The sequence below is a fragment of the Camelus ferus genome, chromosome 7, assembly GCF_009834535.1.
Source record: "Camelus ferus isolate YT-003-E chromosome 7, BCGSAC_Cfer_1.0, whole genome shotgun sequence".
Classification (NCBI taxonomy): Eukaryota; Metazoa; Chordata; class Mammalia; order Artiodactyla; family Camelidae; genus Camelus; species Camelus ferus.
In genome coordinates, this window is record NC_045702.1 from 61,034,835 (window position 1) to 61,053,903 (window position 19,069).

The 19,069-nt window shown below is 38.2% G+C and overlaps 1 long non-coding RNA gene across 3 annotated transcripts in view; it reads left to right on the plus strand.

Moving 5' to 3' along the window:
• The window catches only part of LOC106728889, a 488,051-nt gene that overhangs the window by 173,407 nt on the left and 295,575 nt on the right, over positions 1 to 19,069 (plus strand). For all 3 annotated transcript variants that reach the window (XR_004321543.1, XR_004321544.1, XR_004321545.1), the window contains one exon: positions 12,638 to 12,767. This is a non-coding gene — a long non-coding RNA (uncharacterized LOC106728889). The remainder of the gene's footprint in view (positions 1 to 12,637; positions 12,768 to 19,069) is intronic.

Sequence of the window (19,069 nt, forward strand, 5' to 3'; positions counted from 1 at the left end):
AACTAGTTTTACAAAGGAAACTATTCTGGGGCAGGGAAGTAGAGTGGGGCAGCCCGGGCAAATCTGGTGATGAATCCTGGACATCAAATCAGCATATTTATATCTGATTAAAATATGCCTGAAGGCAGCTTTGGAGAGGGGAGGGAGGTGCCAGGAAGGGGAAACATGCAAACCAGGGTGTGTGTTTAGAAGGAGCAGGAACTCTCAGATCTGAGCTTACTGCTTTTTGTTATTTGGGGTTGTAAAAGCAGACCCCTTTTTAACTTGCTTGGAACTAGCTCATGGGGTGTCCTCCTTTGCTAGGGCTGCTATAATAAAGTGCCACAAACTGGGTGGCTTAACCAACAGAAATTGACTGTCTCCCATTCTGGAGGCTAGAAATCGGTGTCCAAGGTGTTAGCAGGTTTGATTCTGAGGACTGGGAGGGAAGGATCTGTTCCGTGCCTCTGTTTTTGGCTTGTAGATGGCTGTCTTCTCCCTGTGTCTTCGTATCACCTTCCCTCTGTGTGTGTCTGTCCAAGTCTCCCCCTTTTATAAAGACACCAGTCATACTGGATTAGAGCTCACCTTAATGACCTCCTTTAACTTGATTTTCTCTTTAGAAACCCTATCTTCAAATAAAGTCACATTCTGACGTACTGAGGGCTTGGAGTCAACATACGAATTTGGGGTGGTTACTACTTTCTCCTTTGTGCTTGGATGAATCAGTCCAGTGATCGTAAAAGGAGGAGTGTGAAGGAGGCTGGTGTGTGGGACAGTTGCTATTCAGAACAAATTTTAAAAAAAATTCCCACCTAGAAAACAACTCAAATGTTAACTAATTCTAGAAATGAAGAATGCTAACACTGGAGTTTCATTTAGAGAACATCTGGTGTGACGTCATTGTCTTGACGGAAGAGCCCACTGTTGGAAAGAGCTTTGCCCGCAGTCGCAAGTCAGATCAGGCTTCTGATTTCAACTCCAGTGCTTTTAAATTGCTGCATCCCTAAGAGGTGAGGTGACTGGTCCAAGGTCATGGCAGAGCTGGGACCGCCAGACTCAGTTCTTCTTCCAGGACTCTGTGCCCTTTGTGGCCAGGGCATCCCGCTGAGGGGTTAGATGTACTGCTGAACACTACACACTATGTATCACTTGTATGCTTAACTTTCCAAAGTCATCTTGCCACCTGAGACAACTGTATTACTGTGAGCTGTTGACTGTTTCAGCTTCCTTCTGTCAAAATGTATTTCCCCCTCATTTTTACTGTACAGTATTTGCTTGACTTCATAATATTTCTCGTTTGTTAGAACTCTTGTAATAATTGGTACAGCAGGAAAAAAAGACTGACTTGATAAGTCATTTCTAGTTAAAAGTCATCCATTTCCTGCGAATTGTCAGAGAGAAAGAAAATGGATGCAGACAGCTTTTTGTCTTTTAAGACATGCAGCTGCAGAGAAAGAAAGAGTTGCTGATCAGCTTCTGCCCTTGAAAAAAAGTAGGAAAAAGCCTCATTAATTTAGACAGTTGTGAGTTTGTGATTATATAAATACATGGAATAATATTAATAAGATCACAAGGGGAAAGATTAATTGGAAGAAAAGATTTTTTAAGTGTACAAGGAGCAAGCAGGTGAAGAAGTGATTCTCTCTTGTTAGCCATTCTACCTCTAGCATCTCCTGTAGTTGTTTGCAAATGACACATGCTAAGTTCGTGTGGAAAGAATGAATGAATAAATGAATAAAATAGTACACTTACAGTATAATCAGACATTGGCAATACTTGGGCTGGCGCCTGGATATGATAATCTAATTGCGAATCTTGCTTCGTTATTTATTAAATTTGAATCTTGATGAAGCAGTTCTCAGTCTAGTTTTAATTACCATAGATTCTTTAAAGCAATAAACCTGAATTTCATTAAAAGAATTATATTACCCAAACTTCATTAATTCACACTCCTCTTTTCCTTTATTTAGTATGGCATGGTGAAGTCTAATTTTATTGAAATGACCCAGAGGGAAGTAAGTGATACCAAATAGGAGAGAACAAAACTGATTAATGAAAAACTTCAATGTTTACCAGAATCCTTGTCTCTCTTTATGAAAGTCAACCTCACCTGAGAGAGAGAGAGAGAGAGAGAGAGAGAGAGAGAAGAAACAAAATATATTTGTAGATAATATAGATAGATGAGCATGGCTGTCTTTGGCGTGCCTGAGAAATTATTATATAGAAAATAATCACTGCTTTAAAGATAAGAATCATAAATATCTCCCCTGATCCAGCAAACACCATCACCCACACAGAAGAAGAAGTAGTAATGTTTAAATCCACGTGGTTAAGTAAATCCTATCAAAATAGTACAATATGTCTTACTCAACTTTGCTTGACTCCCGAAGTAAAATAAACACCTAAAACATCATCTTTTAAAATACTTTTTAAATTCTTTACTTTAAATTTCAGTCTCTTTTTTGTTATGAATGCATTAGATGAGTGTAGATAAGTCCCTTGCATAATTTTGCTGCTTATAGGCAAAACTAAAATTGACATCCTGAGGCAACTCCACTTAGTCATCCCAAATGGTTAACTCAGATTGGCGTTGGCCTTACCTAGCTGGAACCTTCCTTTCCTTCAGTTAAGAGCCAAAGCTGATTAGAATCAAGAGAACAGAGGAGAGAGAGAGATGGAGAATGGTATCCTTCACCTAATCTTGTCTGTTTTATTTAGGTCTACTCTCTGGATTTTCGGTAGATAGTCACTCTTTTACCTTATTCCTGGTACCAGGACTTACTTTCATTTTTATCAGCATGGTATTTTTCTCTGACATGTTCAGCATGCTATTGCTTTTAGAGCAATTTGTTTCTCTTTCCCAAACCATAAATGTATTGTCCTTGGGTTCTTTCTCCCACACTAAGCAAATAAAACTTCTCTGCCTCAGTGAGTCTTTGCATCCTTTATTATTAGCAAAGACATTCTATTGGGCCTAATGAATACACTACGTAATAATTAGATTTCATAGAGATGATAACCAGCAGGTTTTTTTAAAATTGCTGAGTGTGATTGGAATGGTGCATTTTCTGCTACAAAATATTATTAAGAGCTATTCTTTATTAATAAGACTTCCCTTTTACCAGGCATTTACCTTGTATTTATGGTTATTCTTCACGACAACCTGAGGATGTAGACTTTTAAAAATCACATACATACAGATGAGAAAACCCAGGATTCAAGTCAGACAATGAGTAATGGCAGAAATCAGGTAAGAATGAATTCTGCCTGGCTCTGAAGCTCATGTTCTTTCAATAAAGAGCCGCCTCTCACCATGGTCTGTAGTTCAGTAGTAAAAGTAAAGTTTTTAAGGCATTTAGATCACTCTAAATTGCCTCTTTAAAACGTAATTTTCCAGAAAGTTAATAAACCCTCTACTCAATTGAGATTACTCCCAATTAAGTGAAAAATAGAGAAAAAAAAATCTAAACAGAAATAGGGGCTTGGTGGAAGGGAAACTATTCCCTTTAACCATATGCCTCCGTGGCACTTATAAACTTGCAGTTCTTTTTGACTGCTGGCCAGAAATGAATAGGGTAACAGAAATGAAAGCAGAAACAGATGTGGGCAAGTCTAGATGACTTGCCCAGTGGAAGATAATGTTCTATACAGATGCAGACACAAACATAGTAAATAAAAATCTTAAAGACATAGTCATCTGCATTAACCAGGCAAAACAATGAGAAAAATACACATCTCCCATGTGACTCCTTAGAGCTTCGCTCCAAGGTTTGGCATATAGAATCCGATTTCCATTCCGAATTTGGCTTCCTTTGCTAAGCATTATGGGACCAAAGTCTTAACTGATTGCAAATGTTTCTGTGGTAAATTTTTCCATGAGAGTCACCAGCTGGATTCAGCAGGGCTGCTGCTTTTGCAGCAAAACTAGGAAGAAGGAGTGAGTAACAACAAAATCTCCCTGTAAGGACATTGTTGTGAAAAGTTGTCAATAAATTTGTTTTCTCTATTTGTTAAAGGGCAGGGTGCTCAAAAGGAGCAGGTAAAATAAAGTCATAAAAAGGTACTTGGACTCTAATTCCTTCTTAGCCAGACGACTTCCAGTGGTTTGGGAGTGCAACCCAGAAGAAGTGTGAGTGGTTTCCAGAAAAAACAGTGTAAGTGGCCAAACCAAGCAATCTGCTTAAAGTGGGCAAAGCGAAGCTCGAGGCCATTATGAGTTCGAAGCAAGAGACGTTATTTTCCTTCCTTCTCTCACTGGTGGACCTAAGTGTTGAGTTTTAATAGGGAATCAAAACCTGAATAGGTTGCTGGAAAAGAATTGAACTCTTAGCCGTTAATCAGTTCTATCATCTGTCGTGTATCTTCATTAAGAATTGAAATTCTTCAAAATAAGCTTTCCCATCAGGGTTAAAAGACAGAAAATCTATTATCACTATTTCTGGATGTTCCCTCTTATATTTCCCAGGGGTCAAAATTCCTCATTAAAACATATAACCATCCTTAAATTGGACTTTCCTGAAAAGGACTGTATTATTGAAGGCATCTTTAGTAGAAAGACAGTAGGGTTTTCCATAATAAAGTAAAACTGTAGACACAGCAGGTGGTCAGTTAGCACATTAACCTAAAATATTTATCTGGTTTTTTTTATTATTGATTTTGCTACTTTTTATCAAAGGTGAAGAGTGAAGTTCTTCCTAAGAGAAATCATCTTTCTTTGTTCATTGGGTAATGTCAGAGGAGGTCGCTTCCTATGGTTCCACCTCCAGGACTTCATGGGCATAGAGGCTGTTTTTTTACCTTATTATTAGGGAGGACACCAAAATGTCTGAGGGCAACAGTGTGTTCTGACTGACCCGGTGGGAGCTCTCCCACGTCAGTGTTTGCCACTTCCTTCTCAGGGCAGGGCAGGGATGGGCTCAGTCTGACTGATTTGTCTTTGGTACTCCCTGCATCATGTCTCTTATTGTCTGTGGTCCGTGGGAATCCCTCTCTTAATCTCGGCATGTCTCTCCAGAGGCCCACAACCCTCTCTTGGAGGTCCCCCTCTAGCTGGGATCCTGGACTGTATCTGTCTATCTTACCCTCTAACGTATGACTAGGAAAACTTTATGTATGAGGTCTGGGGCTTACCCCAGAGGAATAAATTTCTGAATCTGTTCATATAGCACCTACACTGAGTGAGTGTTGAGAATTAGAGGGGGACTTAGAAGGTTGAGAAGAGGGCATTTTCCTACATCTTCTTAAAGGACACCAAGTAAGGTGCACCAAGTTAAAGGGGACTTAGTAAGTACCATCTATTTGTTCGGCTCTATATCTAGACCTTGGTGTGACTTGTAAATTTCTGTGAGAATTAACCTCATGGAGGTGGGGGTGGAGTGGGAAGGGTGGGTTTCCTTGGGGATGCTGGGCTTGGCAATCCCAATCCAGCCCTTAGCTGTGGACACTCTAGATCTGTCTTGGTGGCACACTTTGGAACTCTAGGCTGAGGAATAGCACACATGAAAGGATGGAAAGGTGAATAACAGTTTTGTTTGTTTGTTTGTTTTGTTTTTTTAAGGGAAAGATTTGGAAAACTGAGAAAACTTGCTGAAGTAACCACACTCTTTGACTAGTCACATTTAGGGCTTTCAGCTTGAGTCCCTGTTTGAATCAAGTTTTTGAATACTCTGACAATACCTTTACATTCTTGAAGCAAGATCCTCACGTGTTCCATTGAATGCTTAGTTTCTCTTTCATGCTAGGTTGAGTTTAACCTCTTGTCTCTTACTCTCAGCAAGGTATACTCTCGTCTATATTATACTATGTGGTCAGGTCAGCTCAGTATCTTACCTAATGTACCTGTCCATAAGGGCTCATGGTCCTCAGTTGCAGCAAAAATACATTTCACATATTGAGGCCAAACTGTAAAGGCTGTCTCTCTGTGCATTTGAGCTGATTCTTATTAAGAACTGTTAAGGCTTTGAGATCTTACCCTGCTTGCAAACTAACAAGTGGCACTGCCAGTTTCATGGATACTGATAGTAGACAAAAGACTCCTGGGTGAGAGGTAAAGGACTGTTCATTACTCACAGTAATAGCAACAGTCAGGGCATAACTTTTTTCTCCCAATTCCCTGAGCCTCACAGGTTGATTTAAAAAAAAAGGGCCAAATGACACATGCACATGCTTACAGGAGAGGAGCCCTGAATCTAGGGAACCTGAATGTTTTACAATGGGCAGTAAGCATTCCTGTGTTTGCTCTCAGGGAGGTGTTATCTTTATTTTATTGGATGATAAACATGCAAAGTATCTCCCTTTGTCCATACCATTTGTTTTCTTCCAAGGCGGTTCACAGTACAAACATCCTTGAAAATATAGTCCAGAATAAAAGAACAGTCAGTGCTTTTCTTAAAAAATGTGTGGAAACATGAGACTCACAAAGAATTTTCTCCCAACAGTTCTGTGCGTGTACTCCAGAGCTGGTAATGCATTATTTTTAGGATGAAAGAGAGCTGAATTATTTTCACCCAAGACTCTAATTCCATCCTAGGCCACGTTATCTTTCCGTAAGGTTGTTATACTGGTTTGGGAGCTTTAGAGAAGAAAAAGACAAGAAGAGTTGTTCTTGAGTGTTGAATGTACTCAAGGGCTCATAATTTGTCACTTCTTAGTAAATGCTAAATAGTAGAAGTAAATGATTCTTCACTAAATGGTTACCTTTCTTTTTAGGTTATTGCCCTGAGTTCATGCCTCAATAAACTACCAATGGGTAGTATACATGAGTGTCATTTTCCCAATGTTCAAACATTACCCAACCACTATAATATCATTAAAAATTTTACAGTCAACTTCCCCCACAAACTAGGACATTAACCTTAGCACTACAGGTAGATTTTAACTTCAGAAATTGGTCCTGTAATTGTCTCTGAAAAAAATCCATATATAGATTGGAAACCAATGATTGTTTTGTCAGTTCAGGAGTTTATAAAATTAACCTTTTAACTAATTAAAAATGATATGATGAATTCTAAACTTCAGCAGACTGACAATGCAAAAGAAGGGGAGCTTTTTAACAAACTGAACCATTAAGGGGGCTCATTTGAGGAATAAAGAGGAAAGAATAATTAAAACAGTGCCTCTGATTCAGAAGGGCTCCAGGTCAGTCTTCTCGCTGAATAAACAGAGTTTTCTCAGTGGGAGCCTGGTCTGTGAGCAATTAATTTCAAATGATAGCTGTATATGTTCTGGGAAATGTAAATATCAATATGAGAATTATCCCTCCCTCCTCTTTCTTTCATTGTATTTTCCTCTCTCTAAGATGGATCATGTTGCAGGGTTAGAATTCATACAGAGTTCTCTCTGCTAACCAAGAAAGAGCTGCCTGATGAATGCTCTAGGAGAGCACAGCTTTGGCAGATAAAAAAAATGCCAAAGAAAAAATGACTGCATTGCATCAGACTCAGATTATTTTTCCCTGAGGAGAAGGACAGCTTCAGCCTTCTCTTTTGTGAACTTTCAGTCTGCCATTACTCTTCTTGTGGGTCTCCACAGTGAAGTAAATAATTTCCAGGCTGTTTTCATTTTGAAAAACAGAAAACACCCTGAGAGGATTTAGAGAAAATAGCCATGCTCATCAGAGATACCCAACTTCATGACTCTTTGCTCTGTGGAGTTCTTACGGAGAGTTTGTTTTTGCAGTCTTTACGGACATGGAATTTCTTATGCTGTTTCTGTGGAATATATATTCATGTTAGGAATTAAGCTCCCTGTAACATGCAGAGAAAGAAATGTCTGGTGCATGGATGGGTTAGAAACTTTTCTTAAAAGACACCTTTTCCTTTTCTTGGTATATATTGCTGAAGTACACAAGATATGTTTTTCTTTTAAAATTAGATTCCAGTTGGTTATGAAACTGTTTCTCTAAGGAGCATCTCTTTCATATCAGTTTCTGTCCAAAGGGTTTAATTTCTTGGGTTTCTAGAAGGCTCTTTTGTTCAACACATATACTACTTCTCTTCTCTGCTCATTATTGTATATCTTTAATATACCTTTTCTGTTCCAATAAGTCTCCTTCTGTTGGTGGCAGTTTCAGACCCTTGCTATTAGGCTAGCCAGTGGGGGAGATTACAAAGGTGAGCATCGTCCATGACAGCAGGAGTTTAGTCTAGAACTGTGCCGTGCAGTACAGTAGCCACTAGCCACCTGTGGCTGTTGAATACTTGAAGTGTGGCTAGTGTTAATAAGAAACTGAATTTTAAATTTTATTTACTCTTAATTAATTAAAATGTAAAATACTTCAGTTTTTAAAACATTGATTACATATGGAAATGATAAAAAAAATACAGAATCTTAAGATTTTTTTCACCTGTTTAGATGGACAGATTTATCGAATAAAAGAACAACATGCTCAGTTCAATTTGAATTTCAGATAAACAAGGAATGATTTTTCAGTATAAGCGTATTCCTGTTTATTTTTTTTAATCTGGCAAGTCTACTGATTTTCTTTACTTCTTTTAATATAACTACTAGACAATTTAAAATTACATATATGGCTCCCATGATATTTCTGTTGGATAGTGTTGCTCCAGAATTAAATATTGTTATTTTGACTTCTCTAGAAGACAAGTTTCATGAAGGCAAGGAATTTGTTTTTACTGTGTTTTCCGACATAAATGGAGTTGGTTTCTCAAACATGAGATTTATAAAATGATTTTTCCTGGGAACCAAACTGATGGTCTTTCAGGCACTGGGGTACTCTCCATGACTGCCTGCCTTCTCCCAATCCATCGTTCCTTTCCTTTTGTCACTTCCCTTCTCAACCACGAATCCATGCGTTTTGATTTCAGTAACACAATGGCCAGTACGACTAAATGCATTCACCTTTGGCTTTTCATTGCACCCATCAGGCATAAAGTCAGCTCCAGATTAACCCAAAGAGCTGCCCTTCCTGCGCTTGCAGCTAACAGCCCACTCTGACTGTAGAAGTCACACAGCAGGGCTCGTTGGATCTGCTATAAATGTATAGTCAGCAGCTACAAATGGGCATTTAAACTTGCTGCACGTTTTTGATCAATTCCCACCCCCATTTTCTGAAAAGACTTTCAAGTTCTCTCTTCTCCATAATCCTCCAACTTCTCTATCCTTTCCATTGCTCTCAGAAGATATTTTCACAGAGAAAATGGAAACTGTTAGATAAAAATGTGATCTCTCATCTTCCCATTTCTAAACATATCTCTGCCTGCATCTGTGTCCAATCTATTCTCTTTTCCTCCTGTTGAAGAGAGGAGCTGTGTGCATCCTCTCCAAAGCCGATCTGTTTGTTCACTTGCCCTTTAGATTTGTACACTGTCTCCACCTCTGTCTCCCTACCTGTGCCCACTACCGCTCAGTAGGGAGCGTGTCTTGGCCCCTTCACTGAACTATGATAGCTCTTATTAAGATCAGCAATAGCCCCCAGGTCTCTAAATCCAATGGACATTTTCAGGCTGCTTCTTACTTGGCCTCTCTGTAGCGTTTGTCACTATTGATCATTTCTGGCGTTCCTTGACTCTCTGGACATAATCCTTTTTTGCTTTCTTCCTACCTCTTTGTGGACTTGTTAAGAAGGCTTATCCTTCTCTTTCCTGACTTTAAATATCAGAATTCTTCAGTACTTGAGGCTCTTTCCTCTCTCTGCATGTTGCTCTGTCCCAAGACTCTCCTATTATGCTTTGGCTTCTATTACCACCTGTATGCAGATGACTCACAAATGTGCAGCTGCGCCCGTGCCAGACCCATATTTCCCTCTGACATCTCAGGACTGATGTCTAAAGAACACCTCAAGCTCAATATGCCAAAATTGAATTCATTATTTCTCTCTCTCCCCAAACTTGGTTCTTTTCAACTATTATCTGTTTCAGTGACCCCTGCCCTCTCACCTTCACAAAGTTCAAACTTGCATTGCAGTGTGACATGTCTCTCAGCCTCCCCTGATGTTTTCCTCCATAAATCTATTGCACTTTTAATTCCATCTTATTGTCTGTTTTTTCACTAATAAGGTAAACAGAAACCTTTATTGGAAGATGAAGTAACAGAGAATAGAGCTAAGACTGTAATTGATCTCAAGGAGCTCAGTCCCTTTATTTCATAGGCAAGAATAATGAAGCTTAGAAATCCTTAATTGGGATGGAACTGAACAAGACCTGTCATCTTCAGTGTCCATAAGCATAACCTCTGTTACACTGTCTCACCTGTTTCACTGCTGACAAATGTAACATTTCCTCAGAGGTAGACAGTGGTTCTAGGATGAATAAGTTTTTATGCATTTCAAGGGTTATTTTTAATGTGAACTTTAATGATATATAACATACACACAGAAAACTACATAAGTCCTGTGTCCTGTGCAATGAATTCTCACAAAGTAAACACACCTACAGAACAATGGCCCACAACAAAATATACAACATCGACTGTGCTGCAGAAGACCCTGTGGGCTTCCCTCCAAGTCAGGGGCCCTCCTTCCTTTTCAAAGGAAGCCACATCCTAACTTCTAACATCACAGACTAATTTTTAATTTACCTTAATGATGTAGCCCAAATTGATTTTTTGGATTATTTATTTATTTTTGTATTGAAATATAGTCAGTTTACAATGCTGTGTCAATTTTTGGTGTACAGCATAATGTTTCAGTTGTACATATACATATGTATATTCCTTTTCATTACAGGGTATTACAAGATATTGAATATATTCCCCTGTGCTACGCAGTAGAACCTTGTTGTTTATCTATTTTATATACAGTAGTTAGTATCTGCAAATCTCAAACTCCCAATTTATCCCTTCTCACCCGCTTCCCACCTGGTAACCATAAGTTCGTTTTCTATGTCTGTAATTTCTGTTTTGCAAATAAGTTCATCAAATCCATTTTTTCATAGATTCACAGTGCCTCGAACGAGTAGCTGTATGTATCTATGGCAATTTGTGTAAAACAAGGAACCACTTGGTCAAGATCCTTTCCCTGTCCTGAACTGATAATAGTTTGTAAGCAACGACATTTTTACCAGAAATTGGGCATGTTCTTTCTGCTTTGTCACCTTGGAGAAGTTATTTAGCACCTCCAAGATTGATCTTCCTCATCTGTAAAATGAGGATAATATTACATACTACGATTATGATAATCATGGAATAAATAAGTTAATGTATATAAAAGTCCTATTATGGTGCTTAGAACGCAGTATAACTTCAAAGAATGCTAGTTTTGTGGGAGTTATTATTAGTAATAATAATATATGAAAGTTCATATCAGAACTTTTTAGAAGCAATGTGCTAAATTAGTGACTTCTTGTCCAGCCTTGGGCAAGTGACTTAGTTTTTGAGTGAGTTTCTCGTCTTTTCTAAGGAGACAAAAGGTGAAGAAACACCTAGTGAGTTGTTTTTGTAAGCACTGGGCTCTGCAGTTGAGAAGACGAAAGATGCCTTTTAAACATACAAGTTATCCTTTTGTTTCAAAACACAGCAGTGCAAAGGCAAGTCATGATCCTCTTGAGAGAAAGATGGTCTTCAAGAGTCAGAGGCATAGTGACTTTTGAAATCTCTCAAAAATATTTAGATTACATTCTAAAACAAAATCCTCTATCTCAATTCTAGAAAAAAACTAATATATCGAAAAAATAATACAAAATTAGTTTCTCCTGAAGTAATGAACTTAATAACCGCAAGGGCAAAAATATATGTATGTTGTTATAAATGGTAGGGGTTGGGAGACAAATGCTATGGAGGAGTCAAGAATCCTGAGATCCAGTCTCTTCTGCTATCCAGTTGTATGACTTTGGGCAGATCATCTTACTTTTTTAAGGCTCAGTTCTTTTGCTTATAAAATTAAGTTGTTAGTTCAATAATTGTATAAGTCTGTTGGGCACATCACTTTTTTTTAACATCATTCAATGAAAAATTTGAAACATATATGTTAATTGTTGATAGAACAGAGATTTTTGGAGCATAGAGAATCATAGGCAAAACAAAGTCTAAAGACTGAATTCAATTCTGTGTGCGTGTGTGTGCGTGTGCGTGCGCGTGTGCGTGTGTGTGTTGGAGTAGTTCAGACACTGAGAGAAGGGAGTTTATAAAAGGAGAAAGAGGATACTGTGGGTGACAAGAGAATGAACATTTATAGTATTGAGTCCTAGATTTCTTGTTTCTGAATATAGCGCAAACCTGAGAGTTCTCAGTTTGGAATTCAGATGGGTGGTGTGACACAGTGGAAATAGTACTGAAATAACCATCAGGAATCTGGGTTCTAATAGCTATTCTGTCTGATTAGTAGTTTGATATTTTGACATGTCATTTCACCTCCTGGGTATTCTAAGATGTAAAAGGAGGTAGTTGGACATGTCTACTTAGGTCCCTTCCAGTTCTTAAAGTCTTTGATTTTTTAAGAGGAGAGTGAACCAATTTTACTGTGTGGTGTGGATACTGGGTGGAGTAGCTTTATGGCATTTTGGGATCAATCTGAGGCTTATAATTAGAGAAGAGTCCAGGCAAAACTTTGCTGCCTTATTTTTTCAGGACATTAGAGAGATTTATAACTCCAGTTTTGTTGCAGTCAGCTTTATTCACAATAATGTTGTATACCAAACAGTGAAAAATTCACCAGCTTCCAGCAAAAAAATTCATTTATTTCTCACTCATGTCTCTGCAGGTCAGCTGAAGTGTGGCCGATGTCAGCTCAACTGGGTTCCAAGTTCCAGTTTAGTTTTAGTGTCTGTATGGGACCAGTGGACTATCTCAGGGCTGTGAAGACCTGCAAGAGGGCGAGTCCAGTTGTTCAGGTAAATTTCAGTTTATTTTTTCTGTCATAGAATTGTATTATTAATTTTTAAAAATTGAGGTATCATTGTTTATAACATTATATAAATTTCATGTGTACAATATTTCATTTCAGCTTCTGTATACACTACAGTGCGTTTACCACTGAAAGTTTAGTTTTCATCCGTCACTGTACAATTGACTCCCTTTACCCATTTTGCCCTCCTTGCCATTTCCCTTCCTCTCTGGTAACCACTAATCTGTTCTCTGTATCTATATGTTTGTTTTTGTTTTGTTTGTTCATTTTTGTTTGTTTGTTTTCCAAAGTTCAGTTTTTACGCTGAGGTTGTCTCTGTTAATGTCCCATTGGCAAAAGCAAATCATATGACCAAGTCCCAAGTTAAGAGGCTTACAAGTACACTCTACTTACTGTAAGACCATGGCAAAGCTACAGGTGTACAGCACTACTATAGAAGAGTAAAAGATTTTGGACCAATAATTCAATTTATGACAACTTGATCTATATGTGTGAATATGTGGATGTGTAATGGAACAAGAAAAGCAAAACAGAACTCTGAGTGGGTTAGGTAAGAGAACAGCATAGGTTTGAAGAGAAGGATCTAGGTTCTATAACTAAATGCCTATCATTGACTAACTTCTATAAACCCAATTTCTGTACCCACTGGCAAAGTAGTTTCTTGTACTCTATATTGCTGATTCAATGATGTACTAATGAATTTCTATAGAGGAACTGTTCTTATCATGCTCAATAATAGCCTTCACATTGCTAATCCTCACAGTCAGTTCTCAATTCTCACCATGTTTGATTTATCAGTGACATTTGACACAGTTGAGTCCTCTGTCCTCCTGTATATTTTTTTCACTTGGTTTCACTTCTGCTCATTGGCCAGAGCTAGTCACATGGCTCCCTCCAACTTCAACTTCAAGGAAAGCTAGAAAAGTAAGGAACCCATGGATATTAAGGGAGCTCTGACTGCTTCTGCCACATGTTCTGAAGGATTCTCTGAGCCTCCTTTATTTCCCTCCCATAACATTGAGGGGTGTGCCACGTGTCCCCTCATACACTGCTGACACTCTCTGAGGGTAAGCATTCACTAGAAGAATTCATGAATAAAATGGCCCCCAAGGGGACACAGAAGGAAAGAAAAAAAGAAGTAGTGGACAAACATCTGATGGCCTGTCTAAGTAAGAGGCACTGTGGTGTGGGCACCACTTACTAGCTGGTGATGTGAACAAGTTGTTTAACCTCTCCGTGCTTCAGTTATCTTATCTGTAAAGATGGGAGTGATAATAATAGCACCTACCTCATCAGATCTTTTGAGGACAAAATTAATATACATGAGGCACTTAGAAAAGTGCCTGGCACATAGAAAGTGTAGTAAGTGTTAGCTATAACTATTTCATGAATTGAACAATTAAATTCTAAATAATAGAGAACTGAAAATAAAAGTGATAACAAATTTATAAAATTTTAAATCGTCCCCCATATAAAAACCCTAGTCTAATGAGGAAGATTCTCATTTTAATATATTTTATTACCAGGATTATGGAAACAACATAAAAAATGAAAACAGAATGTATTATTTCTTTGCACATGTGGCACTTTGGCTAGAGGTAAACTTTTTTTTTTCTTTTCTTTTTTTTTTGAAAAGCTGAATGAGAGCAGTTTGGAAATGGAACAGAGCCAGGGAGTAGGGGGCACTTAAGATGTGTTTTGTAATTGCACACCATATTGCTTTATCAGAACTCTTCTCATTTAGTGTTAAGGGACCATGATGAGTGTCCTGAGGTCTAAGGGTCTGGTTAGAAGCCTGCGGAGAACTCAGGCACGCCCCTGCTGATGTGGCTCAGTGATGATGGCTTTTCGTCTAAATTGCCAGCAGGAAGGTATTCTTACTGCCTTCTTTTCCCTCTGCATTTCCAACAAGGAAGAACAGCTGAGGCAAATGAGACAGACTTTTTCCAATTACATAGTATGCATATTTCATTTCAGCTGCCGCCTATGAGAAATATGATACGGAGTGAGTTAGTGGTGCTGAGGCAGAACTAGCCCATGAAAGATTTGGGGGGTACATTGTTAAAATTTTCAGAAGATTATTTGGGTGAAATGGTATGGTAGGTTAATTATCAGACTGAAAGGTTTAAGGCTTTTAGTTGCTATAGAGGAGAAATTGCAGCCCTGAATACAGTCCCAAATTACTTTTAAAGCATAAAATGGTAAAAAGAAAAAAAAATTGTGACAAGTCAATCTGGCTTTTTAGATGTAATTGTTTTGAAGGGGAAAGGGTAGAGCTTTTAGAGGAGAGGTGATTTACTTGGTGGCACTTAGCTGCTAACTTTTACTTTGACGAAAAGTCTATGTGAATTGACTTTCTTTACTTCACATCATCATATAACTCTTAACTCTTCATAAATGTTCCTGAGGGAAAAGGCCAAGTTGGAATTTTCCCTGTGCTGAACTAAGTAAAACATCAGCCAAAATTCCAGCCAACATTTTTTGCAAAGGCATAACTTCTGAATAAGAATCTAAACAAAGTGAGTTATGTTTACTGTTAATTTCTCTTTCTCACTCATGTCTTATTGCTTTGGACCCTCTTTCTCTCCCTTGGATGAGTCCTTCCTTATTTCTCTTTCCTTTTGTCCACCTTTCTGTCTCAAAAATCCTTTGATATTCTGCTGTGGAGTAGATAGCATACATTGTGCCGGGGAAGGGATGAGGGATGGAGAGGGATGGAATGAAGATCTTTTCTCTGTTCTCAAGAAACACACAGACTTCTGGGGGTGATACATATATAAGCATACTCTTATAATTCAGCATGCCTGGATTGCGGCTTCTGGTCAGGCTGAGGTCTAGAAGATCTCTTCCAAGTCCCCCAATTTAGGGGTATAGACCAGTATAAATTCCAGCTCTGCTACTTACTAGTTGGGTGACCTGAGGTAAGTTTCTTAAACTCTTGGAGCCTTAGTTTTTCTAGCCTGTAAAATGGGTATAATACTTAGTTAGTTGAAGATCATTAATAAGGATGGAATTCAAGTACACAGGAAGGTGAATGAGCAGCTACTGCAGTGGGAATACTGTAGTAATAGGAATACTATAGCAATACTGTGGTAATGCAGATATAATGAGGGCTTGAAGTAAGGTAGAATAATTAGTACCAAGGGATGAAGAGGAGAGTGAAGAAATATTAAATTGATAGAATCAGGAGATCTTAGCTACCAGTTGGATGGGAGGGGGAACGGAAGAGTTCAAAGGTAAGGAGGATTTGGAGACTTCTGGCTTTGGTCTCTAGTGATGTCATTAGCTGGGAACAGAAATTCAGTGAAAATAAAATCTACTTTGGGTCTTTGTTTTGAAAGGCCTGCAAGATATTCAAGTACAGGTACCCAGAGAGTAATTTGAAACATAAGTCTAGAGAAGTCATCAAATTTCAATGTGTGTTTGTTAACACGTAGCATGTGCTAGGTAATCTGTGAGACACTGAATGTAGAATGGCTATAAAAGACTTAATTATCCCTTTACTTTCTAGTGGAGGAGAAAGATGTTAAATAAATACTTACACAGTGAAATACAGAACTAAAAATATATAGGTCATTTGAAGGAAAGTCACAAAGTGCTATGAAAATATCTAGCGGGAGAGCTAACTTAGATTGGGAGGTTTGGGGAGGTCTCTCTGAAGAGATGTAAGCTGTAACTGATGATGAATTTGACTTTGCTGGGTGTAATTAACCCCTAGACCGTAACTGCCATGATTTTTCCCCTTGGTTGCAGGTTGGTGACTATAGCTCTAGTTAGCGTGTTTTAGCTGAAAGAATCAGTAAGAGGAAGGAGTGCTTCCTTTGTATTTCAGGAACATTAGCATAGACTTCATCTTACATCTAATTAATCAGAACTGACTCACGTCACTACCTCTACCTGGAAAGTGTTGAAAGGGAAGAGGTTGGAAATTCAGGTTGGGGTATTTGTCAGTGGTATCTGCTACATTAAACAAGAACAATGTCTTCAAACTTTGGAGAGAAGAAAGTTTCAAGAAGGTGAATTGGAAACAAAATCAAATGTCAGAGGTTGAGAGAGATGAGCTGAGCTCTGAAACGAAACTACAGATTTGACATTTAGAAGGGCAGAGACCCTGCCCATTGTGCTCTCCACTGTACTCCAGGCACCTTCTCCAGCGCCTGGGACAGAGCAGGCAATTAATCACTGACTAGGCAAATTAATCTGGCTGCAGTGTATTAGATATATTGCACACATAAAGGTCTGTATTGATCATCCAGTATAAATTAAATTCTAATTTTCTCGTAAGTAAATACTTGCTGAAAAGAGTGAGCATCTGGAGAGTTATCCTTCATATGTATATCTGAAACCAGTTAGGAGGAACAGACTAGAACTGAAAAAATATTTCCCCAAAGCTCCATGAAGCAAGAGAAAGGAGCAACCTGGAAGAACGTGCTTACCTGTGTAATTTTAGTAGCTGTTTTTAGTGGGTACAAGTGGTTTGCCGACAGGGAAAAGCTGTTTATGTATCATTAGCGTTACCTGTTTATATGCTCTTTGCTATAGGAAAGAGTCACGACAGTTTTCTGTCTTATAGAGTGGTAGAAAAATTTCTATGAGAGACATTTATGTTATCAGATGTTGCAATTAGTATCTTACATTTGCATAGCACTTTAGAATTCACAAAGCACATTTAAGTATAACATCTCATTTGACAATCTCAATCATATGGGAGGTTATTAGGCCACTACCATTAGCTCCCCCCATTTTATCATTTAAAAAAATTCAGAGATCTTAAGTAATTTACTAAGTCACACACATACTAAGAGATTGAGTCAGGATTCAAACATGAATTTTAGTTCCTAATCCAGTTCTATCAGTGAGTAAATAAACTTTTGAAATACTCCCTTCTCTTTGCTGAGATTGCTAAGAAAAGACAAAAGGGACCAGCCTTTCTATATGGATTCTTGTGTTAAGTGGCATTCATAGTGTAGGATAACTCCATAATGTAAAGATAATTTCCTTTCTCCTTTGGGGGATCACGTAGTTTGGTCTGCTCTTCATTTGTGGTATTCTTTACACATGGTCAAGTATTATTTGCACGTGGTCAAGTATTATTGTCCATGCATTAATTTTAACTGGAAATAGGAACAGACTTCACAGAAGAGGTAAGTTGTAAGTATATGAGGTAACTTGATGTGATTTAAAACCTGATTAGAATTTGACTTAAGCATCTCAGGATTTAGCATTTTAACTCCTTAGGGAGCATAGCTCCCATTGTGGACAGTCTTGTCTTTCCTTCCTATTTTACATTTATAGCTAGCTCAGTTTCAAAACTGAGTTTTACCTGATATACTTTCCTTCTTCTGGCATGTTCTGTGTCTTGCATGCAACTAATCCATACACTTTGAGCCCTTTTGGGGGAAGTGTTGATATGTTTACATGGATCCTTTCAATTCCCTGCCTCATCTTCCTTGTGACCAGTGACAGGATAATACACCTATCTTCTCAAAAAGAAAAGCACCAACTATAAATCTATTTGTGGTCTATAATTCCAGGGTTTTATTTTGTGAGAAAAAAGATAAAGAAGAAGAGAAATAACTCACTATTCTCTAAAAGATGCTTAAATTGTAAATTATTACCCATTTGATTTGACAAAGTCTAAGTTTGTGGGCCTTGAGGCTGTGAGCAGTTCTGAGCTGCCTGAGAGATAAATGAGAGCTGCTGATCCAGGTGAGCAATGCAGCTGAGGGACTCACTTGTCACCAGGTGACTTTGGAGATTATGACTCTGTGTGCTCGAGAAGCCTTGCAGGTGGATGTGTGCAATAAATCAAAACTAACCGTATCCTGAAAAGAACAACATCTGTGTTTGTGCCCTTACGGGGTTATGCTGACCCTCTCTAGTGGGCCTCCTGGAAGTGTTAGACTTGAGGACTTGCTAATAGTTTATCTGAAACACCTTTTGAATCCATTTATTAAAGTTTTCAAGATTAATATCACTTTTCCAGAGTTTGGGTACATTCATTCATTCACTCAACAAAACATTCTTAATATTTTGTATGTGCCAGATGTTGGCCAATGAGATGCAAAGATAAACTAGGCAAAGTCTTCATAATTAAGAGACCAGTAAAGAAGGTAAAACACATAGACCATAAAAGGAAAAAAAATAATATGACACAGGAATATTTAATAATAGTATTTTATATATTAATATATTTAACAGCGAGAAAAGTAAGAAACAGAACAAATAGGTACGTATAGAAATAGTGGGCAAAAGGAAGGATTAGTACAGATAAAATATGCTCACATT